General features: G+C 40.9%; 2 long non-coding RNA genes across 2 annotated transcripts; one reads left to right on the forward strand and one right to left on the reverse strand.

Annotated features, from left to right (window-relative positions):
• Positions 1-6,159: 6,159 nt before the first annotated feature.
• LOC143101646 (uncharacterized) lies at positions 6,160-10,231 on the reverse strand. Its single transcript, XR_012982504.1, has 3 exons — positions 10,201-10,231; positions 8,430-8,562; positions 6,160-8,111 (listed from the first exon to the last, which is right to left on the reverse strand). It is a non-coding gene; the product is annotated as an uncharacterized LOC143101646 (long non-coding RNA).
• A 14,553-nt stretch (positions 10,232-24,784) lies between these two features.
• LOC143101647 (uncharacterized) lies at positions 24,785-26,159 on the forward strand. The gene is made up of 3 exons (XR_012982505.1): positions 24,785-24,875; positions 25,937-26,024; positions 26,127-26,159. It is a non-coding gene; the product is annotated as an uncharacterized LOC143101647 (long non-coding RNA).
• Positions 26,160-27,146: the final 987 nt, after the last annotated feature.

The following is a 27,146-nucleotide window of genomic DNA, read 5'->3' on the forward strand; positions in this document are numbered from 1 at the left end:
ATGTAAAATGAAGCACACATGCCCAAGCAATACACTCTACCATCTCTACTCCCTCAATTACATTTCAAAATGCTAACTATGAGGCCAATCGAGAGCACCGTGCTCCACAAAGACTAACTGCATGCGACACGAAGCAGTGCGATGCAACACATTTTATGGTTATTGGATTAAGCAGATGCTTTTGTTCATTAGCCTAACATAAACCTACCGAACAAGATCTAGCCAGTATATTTTCATGGACAGCAAGAGTCCGCTTCTAGTACGGTGTCTTGTGTAATTCCGCTGGATTTTCTTGTAAAAATTGATTTTTTTGCATATTTTGCTAGTATAGAGTCTAAGGAACAAGATTTTTTTTGTCTTCAAATTTTCACGATCCATTTTCACACTTAGATGACATCATCATTTATATAATGCATAATTAAGACTGGGACTACTATCACTTGGGGGTCAAATGTGAGAAAACACTGGTAAAGAGGGTATTCTGCCTAATTTTTGGGTGCTGATTCTGAATATCATATTTACTTAGCTGATTTTTTAGTTTTAAACCTGCTAATTAGCATTTGCGGCCTAAAACTGGCCTCCATAGGCAACATAGAACGGGTGAATAGGGTAAAAAATGTAACTCCTTTATATTCTTATGAAACTTTACTAGTTGATTATTTATGTAAAGGCCATATTTTTTTGCATTACAAGTTTTCTGAAAATATATGTTTATGGATGTAATTTAACAATATCTCATTAATTATGCACTCATTTGCATACATTTAAATTACAGACATCTGAATATTGGATAGTTAACATTGAATGAAGTCACGTTCAGGTTTGCCTTCAGAACTTTTTCTGGATTCAGAGCCTTAAAATAATGGCTTGTTCAAGCGCCAGTCCTAGGTTATGCCGATTTCAGTCGTCCCTTTATCTTAGGAACATGTCAAATTATAGTGCCATGAAACTCAAACTCCTTGCAGTCAAGTGGGAAATCACGGAAAAAAACGGCAGGTATCTCCTGGGCAACATGTTCACCGTGTACAATGACAACAATCCCTTCCAATACCTGCAGTCAGCGAAACTGGGCGCTCTGGAACATTGCTGGGTTTCTCAGCTTGCCCTCTTTATTACAACATCAAATATCGTCCCCGGACAGCTAATCGCAATGCCGATACCCTTTCTAGGCTTCCCACAAGCCCCACTAACACTTTGCCATCTGTGTAACACGGCCTGGACGTCCCCATGTCGCTTGCCATAGCCAACATGCAAGCCTCGAGTGCACCTATGGTTGGTGGTATGGATGACAGAATCTTGTATGGTGGACACCATCCCTGGTCGAACTAAAAGAGGCCTGAAAGTCCTGCAAGGGACTGATCCCTGTATTTCCAGATACCTGTGGTTTTGGTGACAGGGACGACCACATACCCGTTAAGACAAGTGGAGTGAACCAAGGGAAGTCCGCAATTGATAAAGCAGTGGTTCCAGATACAGGTTCCTCCTGTGGATGGGACCTTGTACCGAGCAATCCAGGTTCCAGGGATCCAGTGCTGCAGCTTTTACTGCTAAAGGTGTTTGGTGTCGAAGTGCTCACTAGCCTACACAACAACCACGGCCATCTGGGGGTGGACAGGACCACAGATTTGATATGACAGATGTGCTACTGGCCCCAGATGTGGCATGAAGTGCAAAAGTGGCGTTCTGAGTGAGCACTGTGTGGTTGCTAAAGCAAGACAACCCAAGCCAGAACCTTCTTGGGAAATATGTTAGCCACTAAGCCTTTGTAGATAATCTCCATTGACTTTACTCTTTTGGATTGGGCTAGCACTGGACAAGAGAATGTTCTGGTAGTCACAAATGTTTTCTCAAAGTTTACCCAGGCCTTACCCCTGATCAGAGAGCTTCCATCTCTCTGATCAGGGGATGGAATGATTCTAACAGAGATGGTTCTATGTGTATGGCGTGCCAAGGAGAGTCCACTCTGATCAGGGGCGCAGCTTTGAGGGGGAGCTGTTAAAGCACCTGTGTGACACCTCATAGTCATCATAACAAAGACTAGAACCACCACTTATCATCCAGAGGGGAATGGTCAATGTGAACATTTCAACAGGACACCGACTGATTGGGTGGTGCAACATCAAGAGTACCAGACTTCTGTCTATGCTAGTGCTAGGAGACACTTAGAAGAGGCTGCGGCATATCATAGGCATGGTGGTCCTAACACTGTAGTCCTCTTCAAAGTGGTTGTATGCACATCCCACCTCACTGAGGCCAGGTGCAGGACAAAAAAGCTTATCAAGGAAAGAAGAGTAGTTGTTCGCACACAGCAATCATAACACATAACGCAACGTTTCGACCCACCTGGGTTCGACCCACTATGTTTTAAACTCAATAAATTTAGTTCTTCTGGGAGATTGCAATGTGCGGTCCTGACACTGTACACATATTACCACCTGGTACAAGTCTTTTTCTAGTGGGCAGTGGTAGTGTAGTGGTTAAGGAGCTGGGCTAGGGTGCAGTAGCCTGAAAGTTGTCAGTTCAATTCCCGGCTTTCACTGTTATGCCCTTGAGCAAGGCACTTAACCCCAAGTTGCTCCGGGGACAATGTGATCCCTTGCAATATAGCTGACATACAGTATGTAAGTGACTTTGGTCAAGAAGTGTTTGCTAAATATAATGTACGCAAACTCTTTTGCAAGAACCATTTCCACGGTCGCCACAAAATCCAGGATACATGGGTGTCTACCAAGTATGAAATTGTGCAGTGTCTTGATGGAATTGGCACACACTATAAGAGGCTGTATGGGGAAGAGGGGCCCCCTTAAGATGTTCCACTCATAATACTGCCGTACAGCATTCAAACCCCTTCCACCTCCCACAGTCTGTTTCACATGAGTTCTCTGAGATGTAGCAGAAGTAAATATTCTCCCCGTCCCCTTCAGGCCTTGGCAGTAGATATGTATGCTACCAGGACAGTGAACTTTAAAGCCAGGTGTGTATGTGGAAAGGCTGACCTGCAGCGCTGGCGCACACGCCCACCCGTGGGTGGTGATCATATACGTAGCTTCCTCTCTGGGAGAACAATGCCGGTCATTTTAAATTGTTGGCGCATGGGTGTTTGTGGTTGTTGTTGTTGGAAGAACATGGCTTTATTCTTAATTCTAAGACTTCATTGCTTCTCTCGCACGCCCGGCCTGTTGGCTGTGGGTAACCCGTTGATTTTAAAGAGAGCAAATGCACATGGTTTAGTGTCTGAGCAATGTTTTCCCTTGAGTTATTTGTTTTTGTATTAGTTCAGGCTGTGAGAGGGCCATCCGTGGTTTGTCTGTTTGTTTGTACCTTATATTCTTTTGTTTGTTAATTTTGCCTACTGTTACTCAACTACCCATGCCTATGACACCTATGGTGTACTGTGTTGCCTGTACTATTATAGATTATTTACAAGACAAATTTATCTTAAGGTAGACAATAGAATGACATGGCAGGTCAAGGAAAGCATCAAGAAAAGCAAAGATTAAAAAATCGTTTTTTAACATAGGCAACAAGAGTAGAGGTGTTTTTACACTTTTCAGACACTCAAAGTTTGAAAACTATGGATATTGTTTTAGAACCAACAACCTTTCTACATTATCTGGGGGTTTTGTGTGCAAAAAGTGGAATTAATTGTCAAAAAATTAGAAGAAAATGTGAAAATCACTTTTCGGACTAGATATAATTGCTTATTTTAAAACATACAGATAAAAACACTAAAGATGGATCGTGAAAATTTGAAGACAAAAAAAATCTTGTTCCTTAGACTCTATATTAGCAAAATATGCAAAAAAATCCATTTTTACATGAAAATCCAGCGGGACCCTATTTTCCAAACACAGCGTACTGTACTATTCGTTCGTTGTTTTAAAAAGTTGTTTGTTGCTGCTACGTTATCTCCAGTGGTGACTGTTTATAGTAACTTACACAGATGCGCACATACAAGAATGAGAGCTCACACCATACCCCCTAATGCTATGCCTCTATTTGATAACAATAAATTAGGAAATGTTTCCTATTCTGGGAAATGTTTAGTTTATTTTTCTTTCGGCCGCGGTTCAATGATACCGTTTAATTGTGGCAGAAATTATTCGCGGACCAGTAGCCTAATCTCCTCGTCGAGGAGGCCCTAGATCATAGACAGAGAACGCATAGGCCTACTGTATGCTTTGGGCAAAGAACACTTTGCATGTCCAGTGACAGTGTACACGGAGAATAGTGTCTTGGAGCGGCCGCTTCCCCCGCAACTCCACTTCCAATGTCACTGATTCCGACAGCCCAGTCAGCACACATACGTCTCCAAGACGTCTGGAAAAGATCTGAACAGCTTAATTACATCGCGTTCCATTTAGAACGTCTTATTTTGATCTTACAAACAGCGGCGGCATCTCACTGTCAATGTGTGTAATAGTTCTAAATCTCCTGGAGATCTTAATGTCTTAAATATGATCACGTTCCATTTAGAACGTCTTATTTTGATCTTACAAACGTCGGCGCTATTTCCCCGTCAAGATGCATTTTAGTTCTACATCGGCTGGAAATCTGTATGTCTAAAATACGCTTTATTCCAGTATAGCCTACGTCATCTGCTAGGTGTAGAAATATTATGTGCTGGCTGATCACCATCTTACCTTCAAAAGGCTGTCATTTGACATCACAGCAGCACTTCGCACATAGCTAACGATTTGATGTAACACATCCTAGCAAGTTGAATGGATATAAGCAAGCACACATCCTGAATGCTATACCAGTTTAACATGGCAAATTCAATTGTGCAGGCTATAGCAAAGTATCCAGTGATTTTAATTCTTACAAAACAGCCATTATCACCATACAATCAATCTAAATTTCGAGAGTTTTAGAGGTTCCTACCATTTTGTATAGTTGCTTGTAAGTGTATGCAAGTAGCCTAAAGGTCATGGTTTTTCATAGATGCTTTTGACAATATTTACAGAGCAAACCAATAACTCAAACACATTTTATTATTTTACAGTTTTTACAAAAAAAACATTACTACACATTAATCAAACATTTGTTAAACACTGCTTGACACCTTATGGTATAGTATAAGTATACTCTTTTGATCCCATGAGGGAAATTTGGTCTCTGCATTTATCCCAATCTGTGAATTAGTGAAACAGACACAGCACACAGTGTACACACAGTGAGGTGAAGCACACACTCATCCCGGCGCAGTGAGCTGCCTGCAACAGCGGCGCTCGGGGAGCAGTAAGGGGTTAGGTGACTTGCTCAAACAACCCTCCGGTTACAGGTCCGAAGTGCTAACCAGTAGGCCATGGCTGCCCCACTGAGACATCCTGTAATTCCAAAACTAGCAATATGTTTCATTTATGAAAACAAAATAATAGACAAATAAACAGACCATTTAAACAAGCTCAACATTAATCTGGGGAGTTTCAGGACAAATTCTTACGAATTTGTAAAATGACTAGGGATGCACCGAATCCAGATTTTTGGGGTTCGGCCGAATACTGAATCCACTGGTTAAGATTCTGCCGAATCCGAAACCGAATACCGAATCCTACTTGATCCTCAGTCCATTAACACAGTAAACACATTTATGAAGTAAATAAAATCCACAGCAGTGTATATTTAATTTAATTTAATTTAATTTTAACTGTAAAAAAGGCAACATTAGGCCAGGATGACTATTTTGACAATTAGGCCATCTCAAGATCCAACCAATAGCCTATACAAAATATGAGTCTTAATCCCATAAAGTACAAAGTACAAACCAAAGTGCAACCAAGTAGGCTACAAACCAAAATCTTTCAGTTTTCACCAAAGTGCAACAATGCAAATAAACGTTTTTTTTTTAAATCAAAATGTTTGGTGACTAATGGTTGGCTATTGAACAATTACTCAAAAAACTGCTGTTGTTTTGGTTGGAACAGCTAAACTACGATTAACAGTAGCCAAATATAACACAAAATTGTAGGCCTAATCACACACCTATAACCTTAACCTGTAGGCTAACCTCAACCTCTTACATGAAATGAACGTTCCCTTTCAGGAAAACAAGACGCTCGGCATTAAGAGGTGACAGCCGGTTGCGAGTGTGGGAACGAATGTCCCCAGCAGTACTGAAAAGTCTTTCACATACGCAAATGTTTTAACAGCGGCGATGTTGTGTACTGTTTAGGGTCCTTACCACCACGAGACAAATCGGCATTGCAAATTGAACATGTAGCTCGACTAGAATCACCTTCTTTGGACTGAAAGTACTGCCAAACAACACTTTTTCTGCTCACGAGTTCCATTTTCACTTTCTCACTCACACAGCCTGAGCTACTGCATTCGAACGGGCCACCTACGTAAACACCTTCCTATAATCAACGGCGGCGTCATGACGTCGACCAGCGTAGCGCGCATAGTGTAAGCGTAGGGTTCGGTTTGGTGGGGGAAAATTCTAAGGTTCGGCAGAAACCGAACCCCGTCAAAAAATCCAATATTCGGCCGAATCCGAAACCGAATCCTGGATTCGGTGCATCCCTAAAAATGACAATGATTTTGATCAGCATGGCCATGTGAACATTCTCATAGCAGTAGTAAATGGGGGAGGGGGGGGGAGAGATGTACATACATGATCAATGTATCTAACAAACACAATCAGTAAATCAATCTACAGTACAGTTGGTCGTCAAGCAATAATTGGTGGCTCGCATGGTAGCTTTGGCAAGATTTCGGCAAATTTGGTTTTACTCATTTTGAGTAGGCCTAAACTGTTCGCCAAAGGCCATCACCTCTGGCCCCAGCTTGATAAAAACAAAAGTAGGCTCTGATTTAGCCTAGTCTACTGTATGACTTCAACAAGGTGATCTTAAGTTTCGTTCTGCTTACAGTATCTCACTGCCACTGCAACGCCTTTGAATGCAATCCGCTGCCCTGTTTACAAATGCTACAGCAGACTTAAACTGCCACCTTGTGGCGATAAGTTGTAATAATTTCACACAGGTGCATGACTCACGGAAAGCACGAATGAAGTGGCCACTTCTAAATGGGACCCACTGCATGTGGTAACAGTCAATACATTTTTTGAAATGTGATTAATAAACATAGAATACTGCACTACAAAAACACAAACATCTAAATTATACTTCCCCCTTCACCCAAATACAGTAATGAAGGTGAAAGGAAGTTATTAAGCCTTAATGGTGCCTCCTAAAGAGGGCATTGTCAAACATGCTACTACTAATACTAAAAATACAGCATGAAGAAAGTCAAGGACATGCATGCCAGCTTCCGCTCATCCCAGTATTAAAGTAAATCTGGTCTTAAATGAAAATGTATTGGCTGTGTTATTTCTTTTTTGTGGGATGTCCAATTTACATGTAGAAATGCACATTTGCAAAGGTGACTTAGTATGTTGTCGTAAAAGTGTCTCTCCTTTTGATTTTGCACTGCCAAAGTGGCTCGTGAAAAAAATTGTGAGGATCACTGCTCTAGCCAGTGTTTTCTAAGCCTGGATGATTACCACACACAGCTCTTTTTAGGGCTGGTTAAGGCTTGTCAGGTTTGTCCAGGCAACACAAACTCACATATAATGTTTCTGAGGATTGCCACTCATGTAGAGAACACAAATAGGACTGGCACTACACCATCTAGGTACCTACATGAAAGGGTGGATAGAGCACTACCACATTTAAGATTCATTGTCTGATGGGCATAACAGAAAATTAGTATTCCAAGTATGCATCTTGGGGCCCTTCTACAGAGCACTTTCGAAAATATTTTTTCATGATTTATCCTTAAAAGCCTTATGGTGAGCTTACACCATGCGATTTTCAAGCAATTGCAGTCGGCGACTACATTTCCAAAGACGAAATGAAATCATGGGAGTTTACATAACATCTTAACACCAGGACCAGTGTCCCCATGTTATTTTCAGAAGTCTATGGAGTGACCAGAGGTAAACATCTAAAGGTGATTGTGTGCTCCTTTATGTGTGATGCTTCAGCTCTGCACCAATCAATGTTCTTGCTGTGAAGAGATGTCAGCTCTCCCAAGACGCACTCAACACCTCACAGTGGCACAGGTCTGCCAAGATCGGCACACTTGACTTCTAGCTCGAGTCCTTTCTGTATGGAGCATAAATAAAAAATAATGGAAAGTAAATATACATTTGGCCATCCTAACCACTAAAAAAAAAAAATGAGACATGGTATACCCCCCCCCCCCCCCAGTGATTAATATACAAGTGTGATCGGTTCAAAAAAAAAAAAATTGGATCTACCTCATACGTGTTCAAATAACAATTTTAATGGTCATTCTGAATTACGTAGGACAATGGGAAATCCAGCCAAGCAGTGGAATAAAAAGTTTTAATCTAAAACGTGTTTAAGCTGCTGAAAGTGAACAAGGTATATGAAAGATGAGTTTGAAAGCAAAATTCTTACAACAGGGTTGCGCTATTCAGTGGCAGCAACAGCTTCAAGTATCCTCTTCCCAGGTTGACCTCCAGTTGATCCTTGTTCCTCCTGAAGGTCAGGAGCACTTCACAGAGTAGTGTGGTGTGCATCACAAATACTCCTAAAAGGAATCATAAAAGATAATAATTTTAAGGATACAATTTCAAAAGCAGTGTTATGCATGAACCAATTTCATTTTCTATTAACCGTGAATTGAACTTAACACATTCCTAACATAATAACTTCATCTAGCTCAGATAGTTCAGACTCGGAATCAATTTAGGTCCAGCTTGGTAACACATGATTATTGTTTTAGTTGTGATTGAAATAGGTAACACAATATCCACAACAACTGGAGATGGTAGTGATGGAAAGCTGATTATTAAAGGACTTGTTAAAGGTTTAAGTTAGGGCTGAATTGATTACTCGAGTAACTCAAAATAATAAAATTCTGTATTTTAAACATGAAAATACTTAAGTACTGCACTGTATTGTAGAATAACTGCACTGTGAAAACAGCAGTTTTTTTGTACATTAGGTTATTTGGTAGGAAAGGTAGATGCTGCAGATGCACAAATCTACATAAAATAAATAAAGTTACTTTTTAGTGACTAGGGCTAGTTTACAGCTTAACATTTATTGTGCATATTAATCAATTTGCACTTAAAGCAAAATATATTTTACCAATTAAATACATTAAATATTTTGTTACTCGAAGAAATAATCACTAGAATAATAGATTCCAAAAAGACTGAGCTGCAGCCCTAGTTTATTTGAAGAGAGAAACCAGAAGCACTCACTGTCTTTCTTCATTTAAAAAATATGAACTGAACGAGTCAATTGAAAATAACTATGAAGGTTAATTTATGCATTTTCTAATCACATCACGACCTGAAGAGTGATTTCAAATGACATTCCCCGAACACAGGAGATGGACAAAGGAGATGCATGAAAAAGGCAAGTCATTTTCCTCACCTCTGGACGAAGATAAATATTTACTGAACAAATGGTTGTAATGCATTTGATGGTATTGCCTTCCATTGCTTAGGTGCTAGGTCAACCTAACCCACTAAGTTAGCAAAGGCAGAGGTGTAGCCCGTTACAATTCAGCGAAATGATGGGGGAATAAATTGAAGAGTTCAGTGCCATGCGAGCACTTCACTTATCAGATTTTTTAACAGAATACTGCACATCTAAAAGTCGCGTGCTTGCCAACCAGCCCCAACTACCAACAATCTGCGCAGACGTTGGTGGTGATAACGGCAAGAGAGAATCTTTGTTGTATATAGATAGATATATAGATAGCGTTTTAGATTAATTAAGATAATATTAGATAGCGTTAGATAGTTTAAACCAATTTTCCCCCCCTTGAGCTGTTGAAAAGGTAAGTGTAATGATAGTGACTACAAAGTTAAAGTCACTTTAGTGTGCTAACGTTAACGCTAGCATGCTAACGTTATTAGCCAACGGCAACAGTGACGTTAACCTTTAGAACGCGAGCGCCTTTGATCTCCATTGATAATGTCAACAACTTCACCTGTCGTTAACGTTATCCAATAACACGACATGTAGATAAATGTCATGAATAACGTAAATGTTGTGCTTAAACTCATCTATACTAAAATAAATTTAAGTCATTAAAAGGGTCGATTTACTACGGGAAATCGACCGGTGGACATGTCGGTCCATTCTACATAATATTGTACCCAATACTGCAACTAATTTTTTTACATTACGCTTAGGAAACAATTCTGCTAACCTTGCTATGCCACGTGAAAATCCATCGACCACCAACAGCATCCACCTGCTGGCCGCGGCGCAGCAACTGAGCAGCACTGTCACTGTGTCGCCCTCCCTCCGTTTTAAAGGCATTAAACCGGAAGTGAATTACAGGCAGCCTCTGGCTTTTAACCAACCTGAGCACAGTTCATTGATTACTTTGTTGGCATAGGCCTTATAAGAATGCATAGGCTTTTTTCGACGTGGAGGGACTAGGGCAATACCATTTTAATATATTACACAACACGTTATTTAATGTTAACACTTAAATTCATCCTAATTTCACTGTGTCAAATTAAATGTAATTGTCAATCGTTGCCACACTATGCCATTGAAACTAATTTTGTGTTTGTTTTTTTTCCTTCCATTTGCATGTATATGGGACACTGAAGACCATTTCAAGCTCACAGTAAAGGTATCAGCCTAATTTCTTATTCAATAGTGGCCAATACACACAAAAATGGCATCTTATTGGAGTAAAAGAAGGCGAGTCTTGTCAAACATCCCTTACTGGCACTGTCCTGATGGTAACACAGTTTCCAATCGAATACATGCATTGAATACATGTACTGTTTGGGTGTAACTCGGAAACTTATTGTGTTCTGGATGAAGGGAAAACATCTCACTTTCTGTATTACAGCATTGGATGCAAGACCCCCAGAACATCCCAACCGGCCACTTCCCAAATCGAAGCATGCGTAAGTCATAAGATGGAATAGATTAAATGGAACTGGAACAGAAACACTGTATTGTAGACAATAAATTATACAACAGTTAGCTTTCCTCATATTACTCAATAATTTCTGATAGGACAACAGGCATCTTAGGACATTCCCGCTCGGTATCTCCGTTAATATCTCTGCAATTTAAAATGTGTGACTTATATTGATATTGTATGTCTTTCCTTCCATAACTAATCCACCAGCCACATACGGTCATAACACACAGGAGGAGTGGCAGACCAATACCCAAGGTAAGTTCATATGTAACTGAATCAAGTTTTTTGTGTAGTTCTCACGCAACATGTAAGGGATAACGACCGCCGAGGTGTCCTGTTCTACAGAAAGGAAACAAGCGGTTCCATTTAAAAAAAAGTTTGTTGTACAACTTTCTTTAGCCCTAACAGTGATAGCACGGACAGTTAGCTTGTTTACAGTTGATTCCATTGTTGTGAAAGCCTGCTTACAGGCTTAACTGTTGTCCTACTATGATTGTTATGGTTACCATTCATAAGCATTGATATGGAACGGTGATTAAACTTTTTTTTTTTTTATCAGATCTACTTCAAAAAGAGTATTTCTTCTCTCCGGGTGATAAATGTAAATATCCATCTTCTGACTAAAAGAAAACAAATGTTTAACTTTTTTTTAACTAATTTTCTGTGTAACAGCATTAGATGTCACACCCCCTGACCGTCCCAACTTGTCACTTCCACATCAAAGCATGCGTAAGTTATAAGAGAAACAAACCACATAGGAACTGGAATAGAAACACTGCATTGTTAAAGTATATCAATTATGCTAAGTGAGGGGGTTACAAAGATTAATGGTAGTGGTGGTAGTTAGAGTTGTCATATTGTAAAAAGACATTTACCTCCCTTTTGCTCTTCACAGCAACATATCAAGACCTCCACTCCAGAGGAGAATCCAGACAACCAGCCTGTATAGTAAGTATATATACTCAATTTGGTCTTTGCATTTATCCCAATCCGTGAATTAGTGAAACACACTCAGTACACAGTGAGATGAAGCACACACTAATCCCGGCGCAGTGAGCTGCCTGCAACAACAGCGGCGCTCGGGGAGCAGTGAGGGGTTAGGTGCCTTGCTCAAGGCCACTTCAGCCGTGCCTACTGGTCGGAGTTCGAACCGGCAACCCTCCTTTTTTTGAGCAGTACATTATTGAAATATCATTAAAAAATAGGTCATTTTCATCAGGATAACTTAGTAGATCAGCACAGCAAAATTGATGTTAACGTTTTTTCTGCATTACATTTTTCAAGAGTTTCCTCAGCCTGGCGAATGGGAACAGCCGTCAACTAACAATGGTAAGCCTGCACCAGTAAAACGACTCAAAAACTAGAACATAAAAACAAATGGTCAGCAATGTTTCTGCCTTGGATACATGCGATTGTGCCAATGTGTCTCGGCCAACCATTTGAGATCAGACCACCCAATACACATTCTAAAAATATGTAAACTGGCCCTTTTGTTGTGTTCTTTCAGCATGTGAAAATACACAGCAGGGGTGGCGGCGTAGCATGAACATGCCTTGTACACGTAAGTGTTTGCTGTTATTGCCATTCGTCATTCAGTCTGGGAGCAGTGCAATTTGATTGCTTGACAATCACAAACTTTAAGTCATCTATAATATTTATTATTAACAATATATTTACAATATTATTAACTAGAATGTACTGTTGTTCTTAACCATGAATCTGTGTTTTAATACTCACATCTTGTTCATGCAGCCTTTGAAAGGGTGCTTCTACAAGCGGTCCTGAGAGATGGACCTCCAAATACGCCATCTCACAAACATGGTGGAGAGAGACTCCTTTTCACTTCCCCTTCAGACGATGGAGGACCTTGACAGGCTTGAGGACAACCTCCAAAACCCTGACAACAAAAAGATGGTAAGACTGAGTAGACTTGAATAATTAAGAAATTACACTTGATAATTAAAGGAGACATTACATTAGATATTCGAAATTATTCTGTCTATTTCAATACTTTATGTTCATATAATATTAGGCAACTAAAGTGTGTTAAGTCCTCAGAGTCCACAGAACGGTGTTCCTGTGTGTCTGAATGCATCTTTTGACTATATTTATTTATCTAGGGTAGCTACAACAATTGGCACTTTGTACACTCACTGCCCATACACTGAGCTACTTTCACACAGATTTCCAATGCCTATAGCTAGCCCACATACCATTTCACTCTTATGAAAATATATATTAAAATATTCAAGCCCATCTTATGTGGAGAGCTCAAATAGTAGAACAAGAACCAATATTTGAACATGTAAACGAAAAAAAATTATGAGAATTCACATTGTGCTAGGTAGGCCTAGTTGCGAAATGTAGGCTGTGCTAATTTAAGATTATGTTATTTAGGAAACACGCCAAACCAATTTACAAAACAATAAGCAAGTATCAAGAAACAAGTGGGAATATCAATTAATCAAGCATTGCAGTTGGTCTAACACACACAAAATAATCAGTTTACAGTAAATCGCTGAGTTAAACATACAGTAAAGTGCACATGCAGGCAAGTACACGGCCACGTGGGCGATTGTAGCCTAAACGGCAGCTGTCTTTCAAATAATTATTAAATACATAAATGAGGCCTGTACATTTACACTCATCACACAATTTGATCCAAAGGCAAGTAACACTAGCTTACACTTACCCTAAAATAAGAGTAGCCTATTTTAACTTAACTTACCCAAGCTCTCGTCCACCAGACACTGTTGCTGTGTTGCTCCCATAGATTGTAAAAGGTTGCTCCTTAACTAACTTTGTCCAGTTGTGGAAATGACGAAATTGTTTGTTCTCACACCGATTCTGTTTCTCTCTCTTGTCCAGGCGCAGCTGTGAGAAATCCGATGCTCCAATCAACGGATGCGGAGGCAGAGAAGCACCTGCAGGGTTTTTTGAGATTGGCGCCTGGGCGCAAATCCCTCTAATATTTAATAAATATTTTATATGTTAAATAGCTCCCATTTGTCGTATTTCTTTATAGTAGCTTAAAGATAATTAGGTTAGGCTAAATTAGGCGGCTGAATGTCGCCAAAGATTATGCAAGACGAAATTAGTATAACATCTTATATACAGCGGGTAAAGGAATAAAAATGATGTCTGCGAGACGTAAAAACGGCATATTTAATACCGTTATAAGATCTTTGTAAGACGTTAGGAAGATGGATGTCCTATTATGACGTATTCATGAGCATCTGGAATACGGCTGCTAAACGCTGTTTGAAGATCTTAACAAGACGTCTCAGATACGTCTGCCAGATGAGCAAACGCTCTCTAGAATACGTCTTACAGCTGTCCAGCAGACCTTTAGAACACATCTCCAAGACGTCTTGCAGACATTCTTTTGCTGACTGGGAGATAGGCTACGCCCGACACTTCTGCTTTTTATCTGGTGGTGTTGGAGTTGACCGGACATCTGAGGCTTTAGACGTTACCAATTTATCATCATCCATCGCGTCTGGCCTCTGAAAAAACTTTTAAGGCTAGTCTGCCTGGGCCTGGCCATGTTTGAACCGCCTCACTGTTCGTTGTTTAACATGGACGTTTTAAGCGTGTGCTTTGAAATGCAGCATAGCCTAGGCTATGCGTGTTGTTTAATAGCTTACTTTTCAAACGGTAGAGCCTGTTCATTTAAAAACATAGCCAGAGGACGCATAATATAGGCTTACGTATTATGGTTTATTCTCAAATTCAGATTGCGTTAGGGGACGGGATTATTAGCCAATTTCAATCGGACAATTTGACCGGAGAGATTTAATTTTTTCGGACATTTCATTTTTTTTCGGCCAATGTCCGGTAATTACCGGACAACGGAAACCCTGTCCTTAGGTATAGGTCTTAATAAATTTGAGTTTGGAAAAAGATCGCTTAGCTGTTGCCACAGTCACAGGCATTGTCAGAAACAACATGAGTACACACTTCCCCGAATGTGGATGTTACACTGTCATAATCTACCACCAGCATTTTGGCAAGTTGAAAAATAGATGACTTCTGTGAAATCTCTGCTTTAAAGCAAGACCTGAATGAGAGGAGTTGTTCGTGATCTCACGAGATGGCGTAAAATAGCACGCCACTTTTAAAGCAATTTAGCGTGTCATGTAACGCCTTTCAGTCTTTTAGCGTGTCTTTTCACGCCCATTGTGGATCAATGACAGCCTGTTACGGCGTGTCATTTGACGAATTAGTAAAAAGATATCAACCCAGCTTCCATCCAGCTTGGAGGGACATTTCAAGGTAAGACGTCAATCGGTTGTAATGATTACAATTACATTGTACTAGCCTATATTAGGCTACATCATATTTCCATTTTCTCTCCCCCATAATTTTGCAAAATTGTAAGATTAGTATCGTTAGGTTTGTTAGCCTCTATTCGTTGTTTGGTGTATCAGCTAAAGTTAGGAAACGTTAACCGTTAGCCTATGCTTGCTTGCAAATAACCTTATGGAAGCATATGAGTAGCTTTTTTCAAATGAGAATGCAATCTGCAATATGCAATTCAAAAAGACATTACATTATGCAATTGACAATTCATTATGCAATTTAATATTGCAATTTGCAATAATATCCAACAAATTGTATTTTAATCTGCAAAGTGACAATGAAATCCTAAAATCAATTCCAATAATTTTGGTTAAAAAATAGAATAAACATGGATTGAATTGCATTCCATTTTGCCATGGTACTTCAGTCTCAAAATTCAAATGGCAATTCATTTTGCATTTCAATTTTCAATATTCAGTTTCATCATTTAACTGTCAATTCGTTTTGCAATTTAATATTTAAAGTGCAATGTAGGATTGCATTTTAAAAACATATTTGGCAAAACTGTCAATGCCAGCTTGAAAAGATTTTGGATTATTTTGGGCAAAACGTTTTGCCATCGTTTTGAAGCATTTTATTCAAATGGAAAAGAAATAGCGCCCCCCGTGATTGCATTGCACTTTGGTCACGCTCTTTGTGTTGCAAAATTCAAATGGCCATTCAATCTGCCAAACGCATTGCAATCTGTCAAGTCACTCGTCAAGGCGGGAACTAGGCTACGTCACTTCCGTGTTAACGTCTTCTTACCAGAGCCCGTCTACGGGCTGTTCTTAACCAGTTAGCGTTTGCAATGGAGGAGTTTGCAGTCTTTGGCCGACAGACCCGGCTGTAGAGTACAGTAACAGAGGGGGCATTTGCGATTTTCAAGGGGGCACATTTTTTTTGGGGGGGGGGGGGGGGGGTGTTGGCGGCGCAAACATATCATGTCACAGTTGATGAATAATGTTAACCGTGACCGCGAGTAGGCCTAGTGTCCGCGAGACCCAGCTGTGTTCTTACATTATTAAGGCTCTTATGTTGCTGCTGATAACTTTGCCAACCAGCGGCATCTTTAGTAGCATCCCCTCCCCCCAGCAATTAGTAGCCTACAAATAAGCATCGTATACAACAATTCAGCGAGATAGATTTGGCCAAACGTGGGCCCGGAGCGACCGCACCCCCCGGTTTGCTTATGAGGCTAGCCAGACCACGGAGGGGAGTCTCCGTTGTGTGTGTGTGTGTGTGTGTGTGAGAGAGAGACAGAGAGAGAGCAGGGCAAGGAAAGGCTGTGAGTTTTAGCCTAACTAACGACAATGGACGACAGAGTGGGCGATCTAGCCCTACTTGTCCTGTGAACTCCAAAGAGCTCCGCGATCTCCCTAATAGGAGAGGTAACCTTCTATTCCAGGGGTGGGCAAACTTTTTGGCTCAAGGGCCACATTGGGTTTTGAAAATTGGCCGGCGGGCCACACAACCCCCCCCCCCCCCCCCACGACACACGCCTAAAAAAATACATTTTTTATAGCCTATAATTTAGTATGAAAAGTATTTGTTTTAAAATACTGCTAATTTGTTTTAAAAATACTGCTAATTTTATGCTGTTTAACAACACTATCGCTTTAAGACAGTCGCTTTAATTCACGTTTATTTCTCAATGATCTTCTGCCTGCTCCACTATGGCTAGTGCTGTACCTACGGCTGGGCCCTCTCACAGTTTTTAAATGGTCAGTAGTGGGAACTACTGTTGCCTTCATGATTTCCTTTTAAAACTTTCTTATAAGGAGGAGATATCAATTATCAACAATCACAAGCCAGCTGGAACTTGCGGCTCTCTCTCCCTCTCGTGAGTGCAGACGCGTTCCCAATTAAATGGATTGCATATGTTCACGTTAGATCTGCTGCAAAGGAGATAACTAAGAGTTAACTTAGTTTAACATGATGTTATCTCTATTTAACATGATGTTTTGACATTGACATTGTAAACGTTATCTAAGGAGAGTGAAAAGCAGTTTGCAGTAAAGCTAACCAACGTCTATCGCAGGAAAAAAATAGCGAGCAGCCTGATAACTAGCCTAAATGAAATGCTCGGCGGGCCGGATGAAAGTGCTTGGCGGGCCGGATCCGGCCCGCGGGCCGTAGTTTGCCCATCCCTGTTCTATTCCCTCCAGTGGTATCCACAGAAGGTCTCCCCACCGTCTAGCGCCCATTAGCTGTAAGGCCTCAGAAATCTTTGAACGGACCAGGTTGACATCAAATCGGACAAGTAGGGCTAGATAGCCCACTCTGTCGTCCATTTTCAGTAATCTGTCCGTTGAGTCAGACTCGTTGACACGGTGGTGTTGTACATAATCAGCCAGAGACCTTAGTGCAGCTGCAAACTTCTGCAAGCACTAACTGGGTAAGACGTAAACACGGAAGTGACGTAGCCTAGTTCCCGCCTTGACGAGAGACTTGACAGATTTCAATGCGTTTGGCAGATTGAATGGCCATTTGAATTTTGCAACACAAAGAGCGTGACCAAAGTGCAATGCAATCACGGGGGGCGCTATTTCTTTTCCATTTGAATAAAATGCCTCAAAACGATGGCAAAACGTTTTGCCCAAAATAATCCAAAATCTTTTCAAGCTGGCATTGACAGTTTTGCCAAATATGTTTTAAAAATGCAATCCTACATTGCACTTTAAATATTAAATTGCAAAACGAATTGACAGTTAAATTATTAAACTGAATATTGAAAATTGAAATGCAAAAGGAATTGCCATTTGAATTTTGAGACTGAAGTACCATGGCAAAATGGAATGCAATTCAATCCATGTTTATTCTATTTTTTAACCAAAATTATTCAAATTGATTTTAGGATTGCATTGTCACTTTGCAAATTAAAATACAATTTGTTGGAAATTATTGCAAATTGCAATATTAAATTACATAATGAATTGTCAATTGCATAATGTAATGTCATTTTGAATTGCATATTGCAGATTGCATTCTCATTTGAATAAAGCTACTCATATGCTTCCATATAACCTAACGTTACCCTACAACACACATAATTAGTAATGTTGAAGTTGTTGAATAGCATGATCTATATAGGCTAATCTATAGATTGTATACATATCCTAATAAAGTGCCATTATAGGTGGTAGGTTAAGGTGTTGTAATTTTAACTTTGTTAGCAATAGCCATGGTAAGGCTATTGATTAGATTAGATAGTATGCTTGTCCAAAACAGACATGTGCAATCGAATGTAATCCGCAGATGAATGCGCATAATATAATAACCTTAGTCAAGAAGTGCTTTTGTATTTGAGCTAGCTTTATGCAATCTGTTACAGAGTTAATACAACTACATGTAATGTTTTGTGAATACAGTAATAACGTTTTCCTGATGTCCCAATTCAACTTAATTAATAGCAGCTGTTGGGACCCCCCCCCCCCCCCCCATTCTCTCCAATAAATGATGATAAGTACATTAAAGATGAGAGTGAGTGTTAGGTGTGTTAATACTTAATGTGAATTAATTTAAGATGCAAGCAAGAACGAGCAAACGACTCTCTAAATTTAGAGAGAGGAGTTCCACCTGGGCGGAGGCCACTAGGAGAAATCGCAATGTCTCCCATGTGGTCAATGATGCGCATATCATGGTAAGATACAGCTGTCCAGTTGATCTTTGAATGTAAAATATATCTGAGTGCATTTCAAAAATATATGATTTAGGCTACTTAGCTAGGGTAGATATGGTGGTTGCTATGCTAAATAAAGTGGTTGCTATGCTGGTTGCTAGGGTAATCATTTTGGTTGAGAATAGGGTTGTGATTGCTAGTTTGTTGATGCAACTTTGCACGCTCCATGAGGGTCATGTGCAGAAGGTCTGACTTGAATTTCAGCCTCGTAGCTCCATGCTACCACCCAAAACTCCACCTCTGAAGTGGGAGTGGTCAACTTTTTAAAAGTTTTTCCTTCACAGTTTTTTGTGTGGGTGTCTCAGAGATCCCACCTTTGGAACAGTTGTCAGGGGCCTCAAGCCGGTGCCGTGCGTCTTGGTCCCATCCCTCTAGCTCCTAGCGTTACCGCACCAGAAATGGGAAACCTTGTACGCTTTGAACCATTTATCTCCTTCCGGGAATAATCCACCGACTCAAAACTGAAACTGGCTTGTTTGTGATGTCCCGTTGTTCAACATATTCTAATTTCATACTGATCGGACCAACATAAGTGAGTTTTTTTTGGCTAAACATGTAAAAATGGCTAAACATTAGCAATTCCACTGCTTTGTTATTTTGCATAGCAACCACCATATGTACCCTAGCAACACCGAAGCAACCACCTTAATTACGATAGCAACACCCTATCAACCATCTTAATTACCGTAGCAACCATCTTAATTACCCTAGCAACCACTTGTATAATGTCAAGCTAGCAACCACCATAGCAACCAACATGCTTACCCTAACAACCACCATAGCAACCGTGCTATTTTAATAGCAACCACCATATCTACCCTAGCAACACCATAGCAACCATTCAAATTACCCTAGCAACAACCTAGCAACCACCACAATATGACCATAGTAACCACCATAGCAACCACGGTATTTAGCATAGTAAATGCCATATGTACCCTAGCAACGCTATTACTGACCTCACCAACATATGTGTGTTTTTTGGCTAAAAATTGAAAAATGGCTAAATGTTAAATAGTCAAAAATATTTTTTTTGCAGACACAATGCTTTGCGTTACAGCTAGAGGGATGAAACTTTGCACACTCCATGTGGGTCATGTGCAGAAGGTCTGACTTGAATTTCAGCCTTGTAGCTCCATGCTACCACCCACAACTCCACCTCTGAAGTGGGAGTGGTCAACTTTTTTTATGTTTTTCCTTCACAGTTTTTTTGTGAGTGTCTCAGAGATCCCACCTTTGGGAGAGTTGTCAGGGGCCTCAAGGCGGTGCCTTGCGTCTTGGTCCCATCCCTCTAGCACCTAGCGTTACCACGCCAGAAGAGAGAAACCTTGTATGTTTCAAACTTTTTATCTCCTTCCGGGAATAATCCACAGTCTCCAAACTGAGCCTGGCTTGTTTGTGATGTCCTGTTGTTCAACATATTCTGATTTCATACTGATCGGACCAACATAAGTGTGTTTTTTGGCTAAAAATGTAAAAATGGCTAAACGTTAGCAATTCCACTGCTTTGTTATTTTGCATAGCAACCACCATATGTACCCTAGCAACACCCAAGCAACCACCTTAATTACCATAGCAACACCCTAGCAACCATCTTAATTACCCTAGCAACCACTTGTTTAATATCAAGCTAGCAACCACCATAGCAACCAACATGCTTACCCTAACAACCACCATAGCAACCGTGTTATTTTGCATAGCATCCACCATATCTACCCTAGCAACACCATAGCAACCATTCAAATTACCCTAGCAACAACCACAATATGACCATAGTAACCAACACAGCAACCACGGTATTTAGCATAGTAAACGCCATATGTACCCTAGCAACGCTATATACATTTACTGACCTGACCAACATATGTGTGTTTTTTGGCTAAAAATGTAAAAATGCCTAAATGTTAAATCGCCAAAAAAGTAGTTTTTGCAAGCACATTGCTTTGCATTACAGCTAGAGGGATGAAACTTTGCATGCTCCATGTGGGTCATGTGCAGAAGGTCTGACTTGAATTTCAGCCTCGTAGCTCCATGCTACCACCCACAACTCCACCTCTGAAGTGGGAGTGGTCAACTTTTTTTATGTTTTTCCTTCACAGTTTTTTTTGTGGGTGTCTCAGAGATCCCACCTTTAGAACAGTTGTCAGGGGCCTCAAGGCGGTGCCGTTCATCTTGGTCCCATCCCTCTAGCACCTAGCGTTACCGCGCCAGAAGAGAGAAACCTTGTATGTTTCGAACAGTTTATCTCCTTCCGGGAATAATCCACCGACTCCAAACTGAGCCTGGCTTGTTTGTGATGTCCCGTTGTTCAACATATTCTGATTTCATACTGATCGGACCAACATAAGTGAGTTTTTTGGCTAAAAATGTAAAAATTGCTAAACGTTAGCAAATCCACTGCTTTGTTATTTTGCATAGCAACCACCATATGTACCCTAGCAACACCCAAGCAACCACCTTAATTACTATAGCAACACCCTAGCAACCATCTTAATTACCCTAGCAACCACTTGTTTAATGTCAAGCTAGCAATCACCATAGCAACCAACATGCTTACCCTAACAACCACCATAGCAACCGTGTTATTTTGCATAGCATCCACCATATCTACCCTAGCAACAGCATAGCAACCATTCAAATTACCCTAGCAACAACCACAATATGACCATAGTAACCACGACAGCAACCACGGTATTTAGCATAGTAAACGCCATATGTACCCTAGCAACGCTATATATTTACGGACCTGACCAACATATGTGTGTTTTCTGGCTAAAAATTGAAAAATGGCTAAATGTTAAATAGTCAAAAAAGTATTTTTTGCAGACACAATGCTTTGCGTTACAGCTAGAGGGATGAAACTTTGCATGCTCCATGTGGGTCATGTGCAGAAGGTCTGACTTGAATTTCAGCCTCGTAGCTCCATGCTACCACCCACAACTCCACCTCTGAAGTGGGAGTGGTCAACTTTTTTTATGTTTTTCCTTCACAGTTTTTTTTGTGGGTGTCTCAGAGATCCCACCTTTAAAACAGTTGTCAGGGGCCTCAAGGCGATGCTGTTCATCTTGGTCCCATCCCTCTAGCACCTAGCGTTACCGCGCCAGAAGAGAGAAACCTTGTACGTTTCGAACACTTTATCTCCTTCCGGGAATAATCCACCGACTCCAAACTGAGCCTGGCTTGTTTGTGATGTCCCGTTGTTCAACATATTCTGATTTCATACTGATCGGACCAACATAAGTGAGTTTTTGGCTAAAAATGTAAAAATGGCTAAACGTTAGCAATTCTACTGCTTTGTTATTTTGCATAGCAACCACCATATGTACCCTAGCAACACCCAAGCAACCACCTTAATTACCCTAGCAACGCCCTAGCAACCATCTTAATTACCCTAGCAACCATCTTAATTACCCTAGCAACCACTTGTATAATGTCAAGCTAGCAACCACCATAGCTACCAACATGCTTACCCTGACAACCACCATAGCAACCGTGTTATTTTGCATAGCAACCACCATATCTACCCTAGCAACACCATAGCAACCATTCAAATTACCCTAGCAACAACCTAGCAACCACCACAATATGACCATAGTAACCACCATAGCAACCACGGTATTTAGCATAGTAAACGCCATATGTACCCTAGCAACGCTATATATTTACGGACCTGACCAACATATGTGTGTTTTCTGGCTAAAAATTGAAAAATGGCTAAATGTTAAATAGTCAAAAAAGTATTTTTTGCAGACACAATGCTTTGCGTTACAGCTAGAGGGATGAAACTTTGCAAGCTCCATGTGGGTCATGTGCAGAAGGTCTGACTTGAATTTCAGCCTTGTAGCTCCATGTTACCACCCACAACTCCACATCTGAAGTGGGAGTGGTCAACTTTTTTAATGTTTTTCCTTCACAATTCTTTTTGTGGGTGTCTCAGAGATCCCACCTTTAAAACAGTTGTCAGGGGCCTCAAGGCGGTGCTGTTCATCTTGGTCCCATCCCTCTAGCACCTAGCGTTACCGCGCCAGAAGAGAGAAACCTTGTACGTTTCGAACAGTTTATCTCCTTCCGGGAATAATCCACCGACTCCAAACTGAGCCTGGCTTGTTTGTGATGTCCCGTTGTTCAACATATTCTGATTTCATACTGATTGGACCAACATAAGTGAGTTTTTTGGCTAAAAATGTAAAAATGGCTAAACGTTAGCAATTCTACTGCTTTGTTATTTTGCATAGCAACCACCATATGTACCCTAGCAACACCCAAGCAACCACCTTAATTACCCTAGCAACGCCCTAGCAACCATCTTAATTACCCTAGCAACCATTTTAATTACCCTAGCAACCACTTGTATAATGTCAAGCTAGCAACCACCATAGCAACCAACATGCTTACCCTGACAACCACCATAGCAACCGTGTTATTTTGCATAGCAACCACCATATCTACCCTAGCAACACCATAGCAACCATTCAAATTACCCTAACAACAACCTAGCAACCACTACAATATGACCATAGTAACCACCATAGCAACCACGGTATTTAGCATAGTAAACGCCATATGTACCCTAGCAACGCTATATATTTACGGACCTGACCAACATATGTGTGTTTTCTGGCTAAAAATTGAAAAATGGCTAAATGTTAAATAGTCAAAAAAGTATTTTTTGCAGACACAATGCTTTGCGTTACAGCTAGAGGGATGAAACTTTGCACGCTCCATGTGGGTCATGTGCAGAAGGTCTGACTTGAATTTCAGCCTTGTAGCTCCATGTTACCACCCACAACTCCACATCTGAAGTGGGAGTGGTCAACTTTTTTTATGTTTTTCCTTCACAATTCTTTTTGTGGGTGTCTCAGAGATCCCACCTTTGGAACAGTTGTCAGGGGCCTCAAGGCGGTGCCGTTCATCTTGGTCCCATCCCTCTAGCACCTAGCGTTACCGCGCCAGAAGAGAGAAACCTTGTATGTTTCGAACAGTTTATCTCCTTCCGGGAATAATCCACCGACTCCAAACTGAGCCTGGCTTGTTTGTGATGTCCCGTTGTTCAACATATTCTGATTTCATACTGATCGGACCAACATAAGTGAGTTTTTTGGCTAAAAATGTAAAAATGGCTAAACGTTTGCGATTTCACTGCTTTGTTATTTTCCATAGCAACCACCATATGTACCCTAGCAACACCCAAGCAATAACTTATTATAGCTTAAATCACATCTCCACACTACAGGCGTTCAAAAAATATATCATTTAGGCTATCTACGGTAGGTATGGTTATGGTAGGTATGGTTATGGATATGGTTTGCATGGCTGAAACTGCTTTGCCTTTGAGTTGGAGCTCAAAACGTATCGTGTACCTCGTTCGCCAATATGCAAAATAGAGCCATGTATAGATTTATGTCTTCCAAAGTTTGCAGGACAGTGGGACATGTCCTATTGTATGTTAAATCACACCTACAACTGATCGTATGATATGCAATGTCTGCAGGAAAGTAGGTCAGGCTTTCAGAATATATACAGTGGGACATGTCTCAATTCATGTTAAATGTTCATCATTTTCATTTTTCATTAAAGGTTTGAAGAGACAGAGGACGGTGGTGCAAAAGAGAAGGAGGGCCAGCCGGGCCTCGTGGAGTTCAATCAGTGGCAGGGTATTTTTTAGCCTGACAGTGTAGTTGTAATGTTAAAGTTGGTGACTTTGGAGAGCTAGACAGTAAAGATGTGCACCTGCTAATATTGGGTACAGTGAAGAAAGAAAGGGAGGGAGGCTGCTTTTAAAAGAGAGGTAAAGTATAATCTTTTTTATATTGTTTTCAGATGAAGAATTGGTGCGGTGGTGAGGCTGGAGCACCCCTGGCTTTTGCCGTATGGGTTGACTTCAGCAGTGAGTCACCCACCTTCAATTTCACAGGTATATGTAATATTTATTCAACAACATCTCAATGATTAGATCAGTGGCGATTGCTGCTCTTTGGAACAGGGGAAGCTCTGATAAAAATGGTCAATTATTAAATTAATATTATTAATAAGGTGCTATATTGTTCTTTGAGGGCAAAAATTATCCCAAAACCCAGAATAGGCCAAACAGTAGGCTAGAGTTGGCATGGCAGACATGGCATAATGTAGCCTACACCGTTACATAGCACGCCAACTAATGGTGTCCAGCCTCTATGACGGTTCCTCCAATCATCAAACAGAAGCTCGGCGTCCGGGCCATCCCACTGTCCCATTCACTCCCAGAGAAGCCGGGCTTCCCTGGAAATGACGATTTTGTGGCGCTTGTCCAATAAACGTGTAGCTTTTCTGCACTGAGATCAGCCCACTCTATAGTGCCATTGAAAGTCCAGTGAAGCCGAGTGTCTATGGGTTTTTTGCATGGTTTTTTGATGGATCGTGTCGTCACAGCAATGTATTACGGGTGCGAAATCACGATAAATGACCGGCAAAACCTTACTGCTGAACAAACTAGCCATGAAGATGAACAATTTTTCAGCATGTTCTAGTTGGAATATAGTAGGCTAGAAGCTAATGTAATAGTGTTATTTGATGTGATTTCCCGTGATATTTTAGAGGAGGCTGTGCTTCCCCTGTAGTCATAGAGCAATCGCCTCTAGATTACATCTATCGAAGATGACATTCAATGGAAGAACAATTCTTTTAGTATGGTCACAATCTGGCCCTGAGTTTTGATAAAAATTATATTGACATGGCAACACAAACCTAATTGATAATGGATTTTAAGGGGGGGGGGGTTTTCGGTTACGGTTCATTTAGGGCCAAAGTATCTTGAGGCCTTTTGGACCAATGACAGGAAGGCTGAGCTGCTGAACATGTTCACTAATAGGGGTGTGTCAAGTGGTATGTATAAATGAAAGTGCTGTTAAGGTTTGTTTTTGTGTCAATCCTTTCTTGAAGTTCAGAAAAGGAACATTAACATTTGTTTTTAATGACACTGAGCGTACTGTCTTACAGATGCTTTGGGGGGAGAGGCCATACGTTGACCCTGATATCAGTGGCACACATTGCCGGATGGCAATTGGCCGTCTGATAAAAGAACATGGTATGACTGGCATTCTATGTTTTCAATTTCCTTATTTAAAGATCAAAATGATGCAGACTACTGAATCTGATTACAGTACACTTTAACACCCTTCTATCTCAGCACTGAGTCAGGGTTTGTCTCGGCCTGAATTTCTGTCACAACACAGGCCGCCTTGGTGGCCTGAGGAGTTGCCCTTTGCCTCAGTCAGTGACGGTACGTTAAAATGAATAACTTCACTATGGTCATTTTGATACACTTTGATGCATTTTTTAAAGGAAAAGGTGAAGGGCGTAAAGCTTTCACTGCTGAAAAGCTGAGGCAGGTGGTACGCTCATACAATGCGTATTGTATTACAATCTCCAGGTATATATACAGTACAATTGTATGAACCTGTCTAAAACCTTTTGCATACCAGTGTGTTTTACAGACTAAAACAGATTTGTACATACATATCTAACAATAATGCGCTTTTACTTTAATCTGTTGAGCTGCAGCAGTCTGTTGAAGCACCACCATCACCCCCATCACCAGCAACACCAGCAGCAGCAGAAACACCTGCTGTGCCTCTCACCCCTCCAACCCCCACCCCATGAGGTAAGGACGCTGGGGCACAGCGCTTCTCACCCCCCCACCAGCCACCCCTCTCCCCCATGAGGCAAGGACGCCCGGGCACAGCCCCCCCCCCACAACCCACCCCCATGAGGCAAGGACGCTGGGCACCAGCAGCAGCATCACTACCAGCAGCAGCATCACCACTACCAGCCTTTAATGCAGATTTCAATCTCCAGGTATATATGTACAATTGTATCAACCTGTCTAGATTGCTGTAGTTTTGCTTCATTCCTTAAAAACACAGAAAATACTTAAAAAGAGAAGGATGAATGATTTCAAGTGCAACCATTGTGTTTAAAGACATTTGTACATACATATCTAACAACGATGCGCTTTTCCCTTAGTCAGAGAATGTGCAGCAGTTTGTTGAGGCACCACCAGCAACAGTAGCAGTACCAGCTGCAGCTGTGTCAGTGGCAGGAGCAGCACCAACAGCACCACAAACACAACCAGCAGCAGCGGCAGATTATAAAGAAGGATCACAATGAATATTATGTCATTTTCTTTAATGTGTCAACATCTTTTGGA

The sequence above is a fragment of the Alosa pseudoharengus genome, unplaced genomic scaffold (assembly GCF_046254945.1).
Source record: "Alosa pseudoharengus isolate Yale_2024_CS ecotype anadromous, Long Island Sound unplaced genomic scaffold, YU_APseudo_1.1 YU_APseudo_1.1_scf_4, whole genome shotgun sequence".
NCBI classification, from domain to species: Eukaryota; Metazoa; Chordata; class Actinopteri; order Clupeiformes; family Clupeidae; genus Alosa; species Alosa pseudoharengus.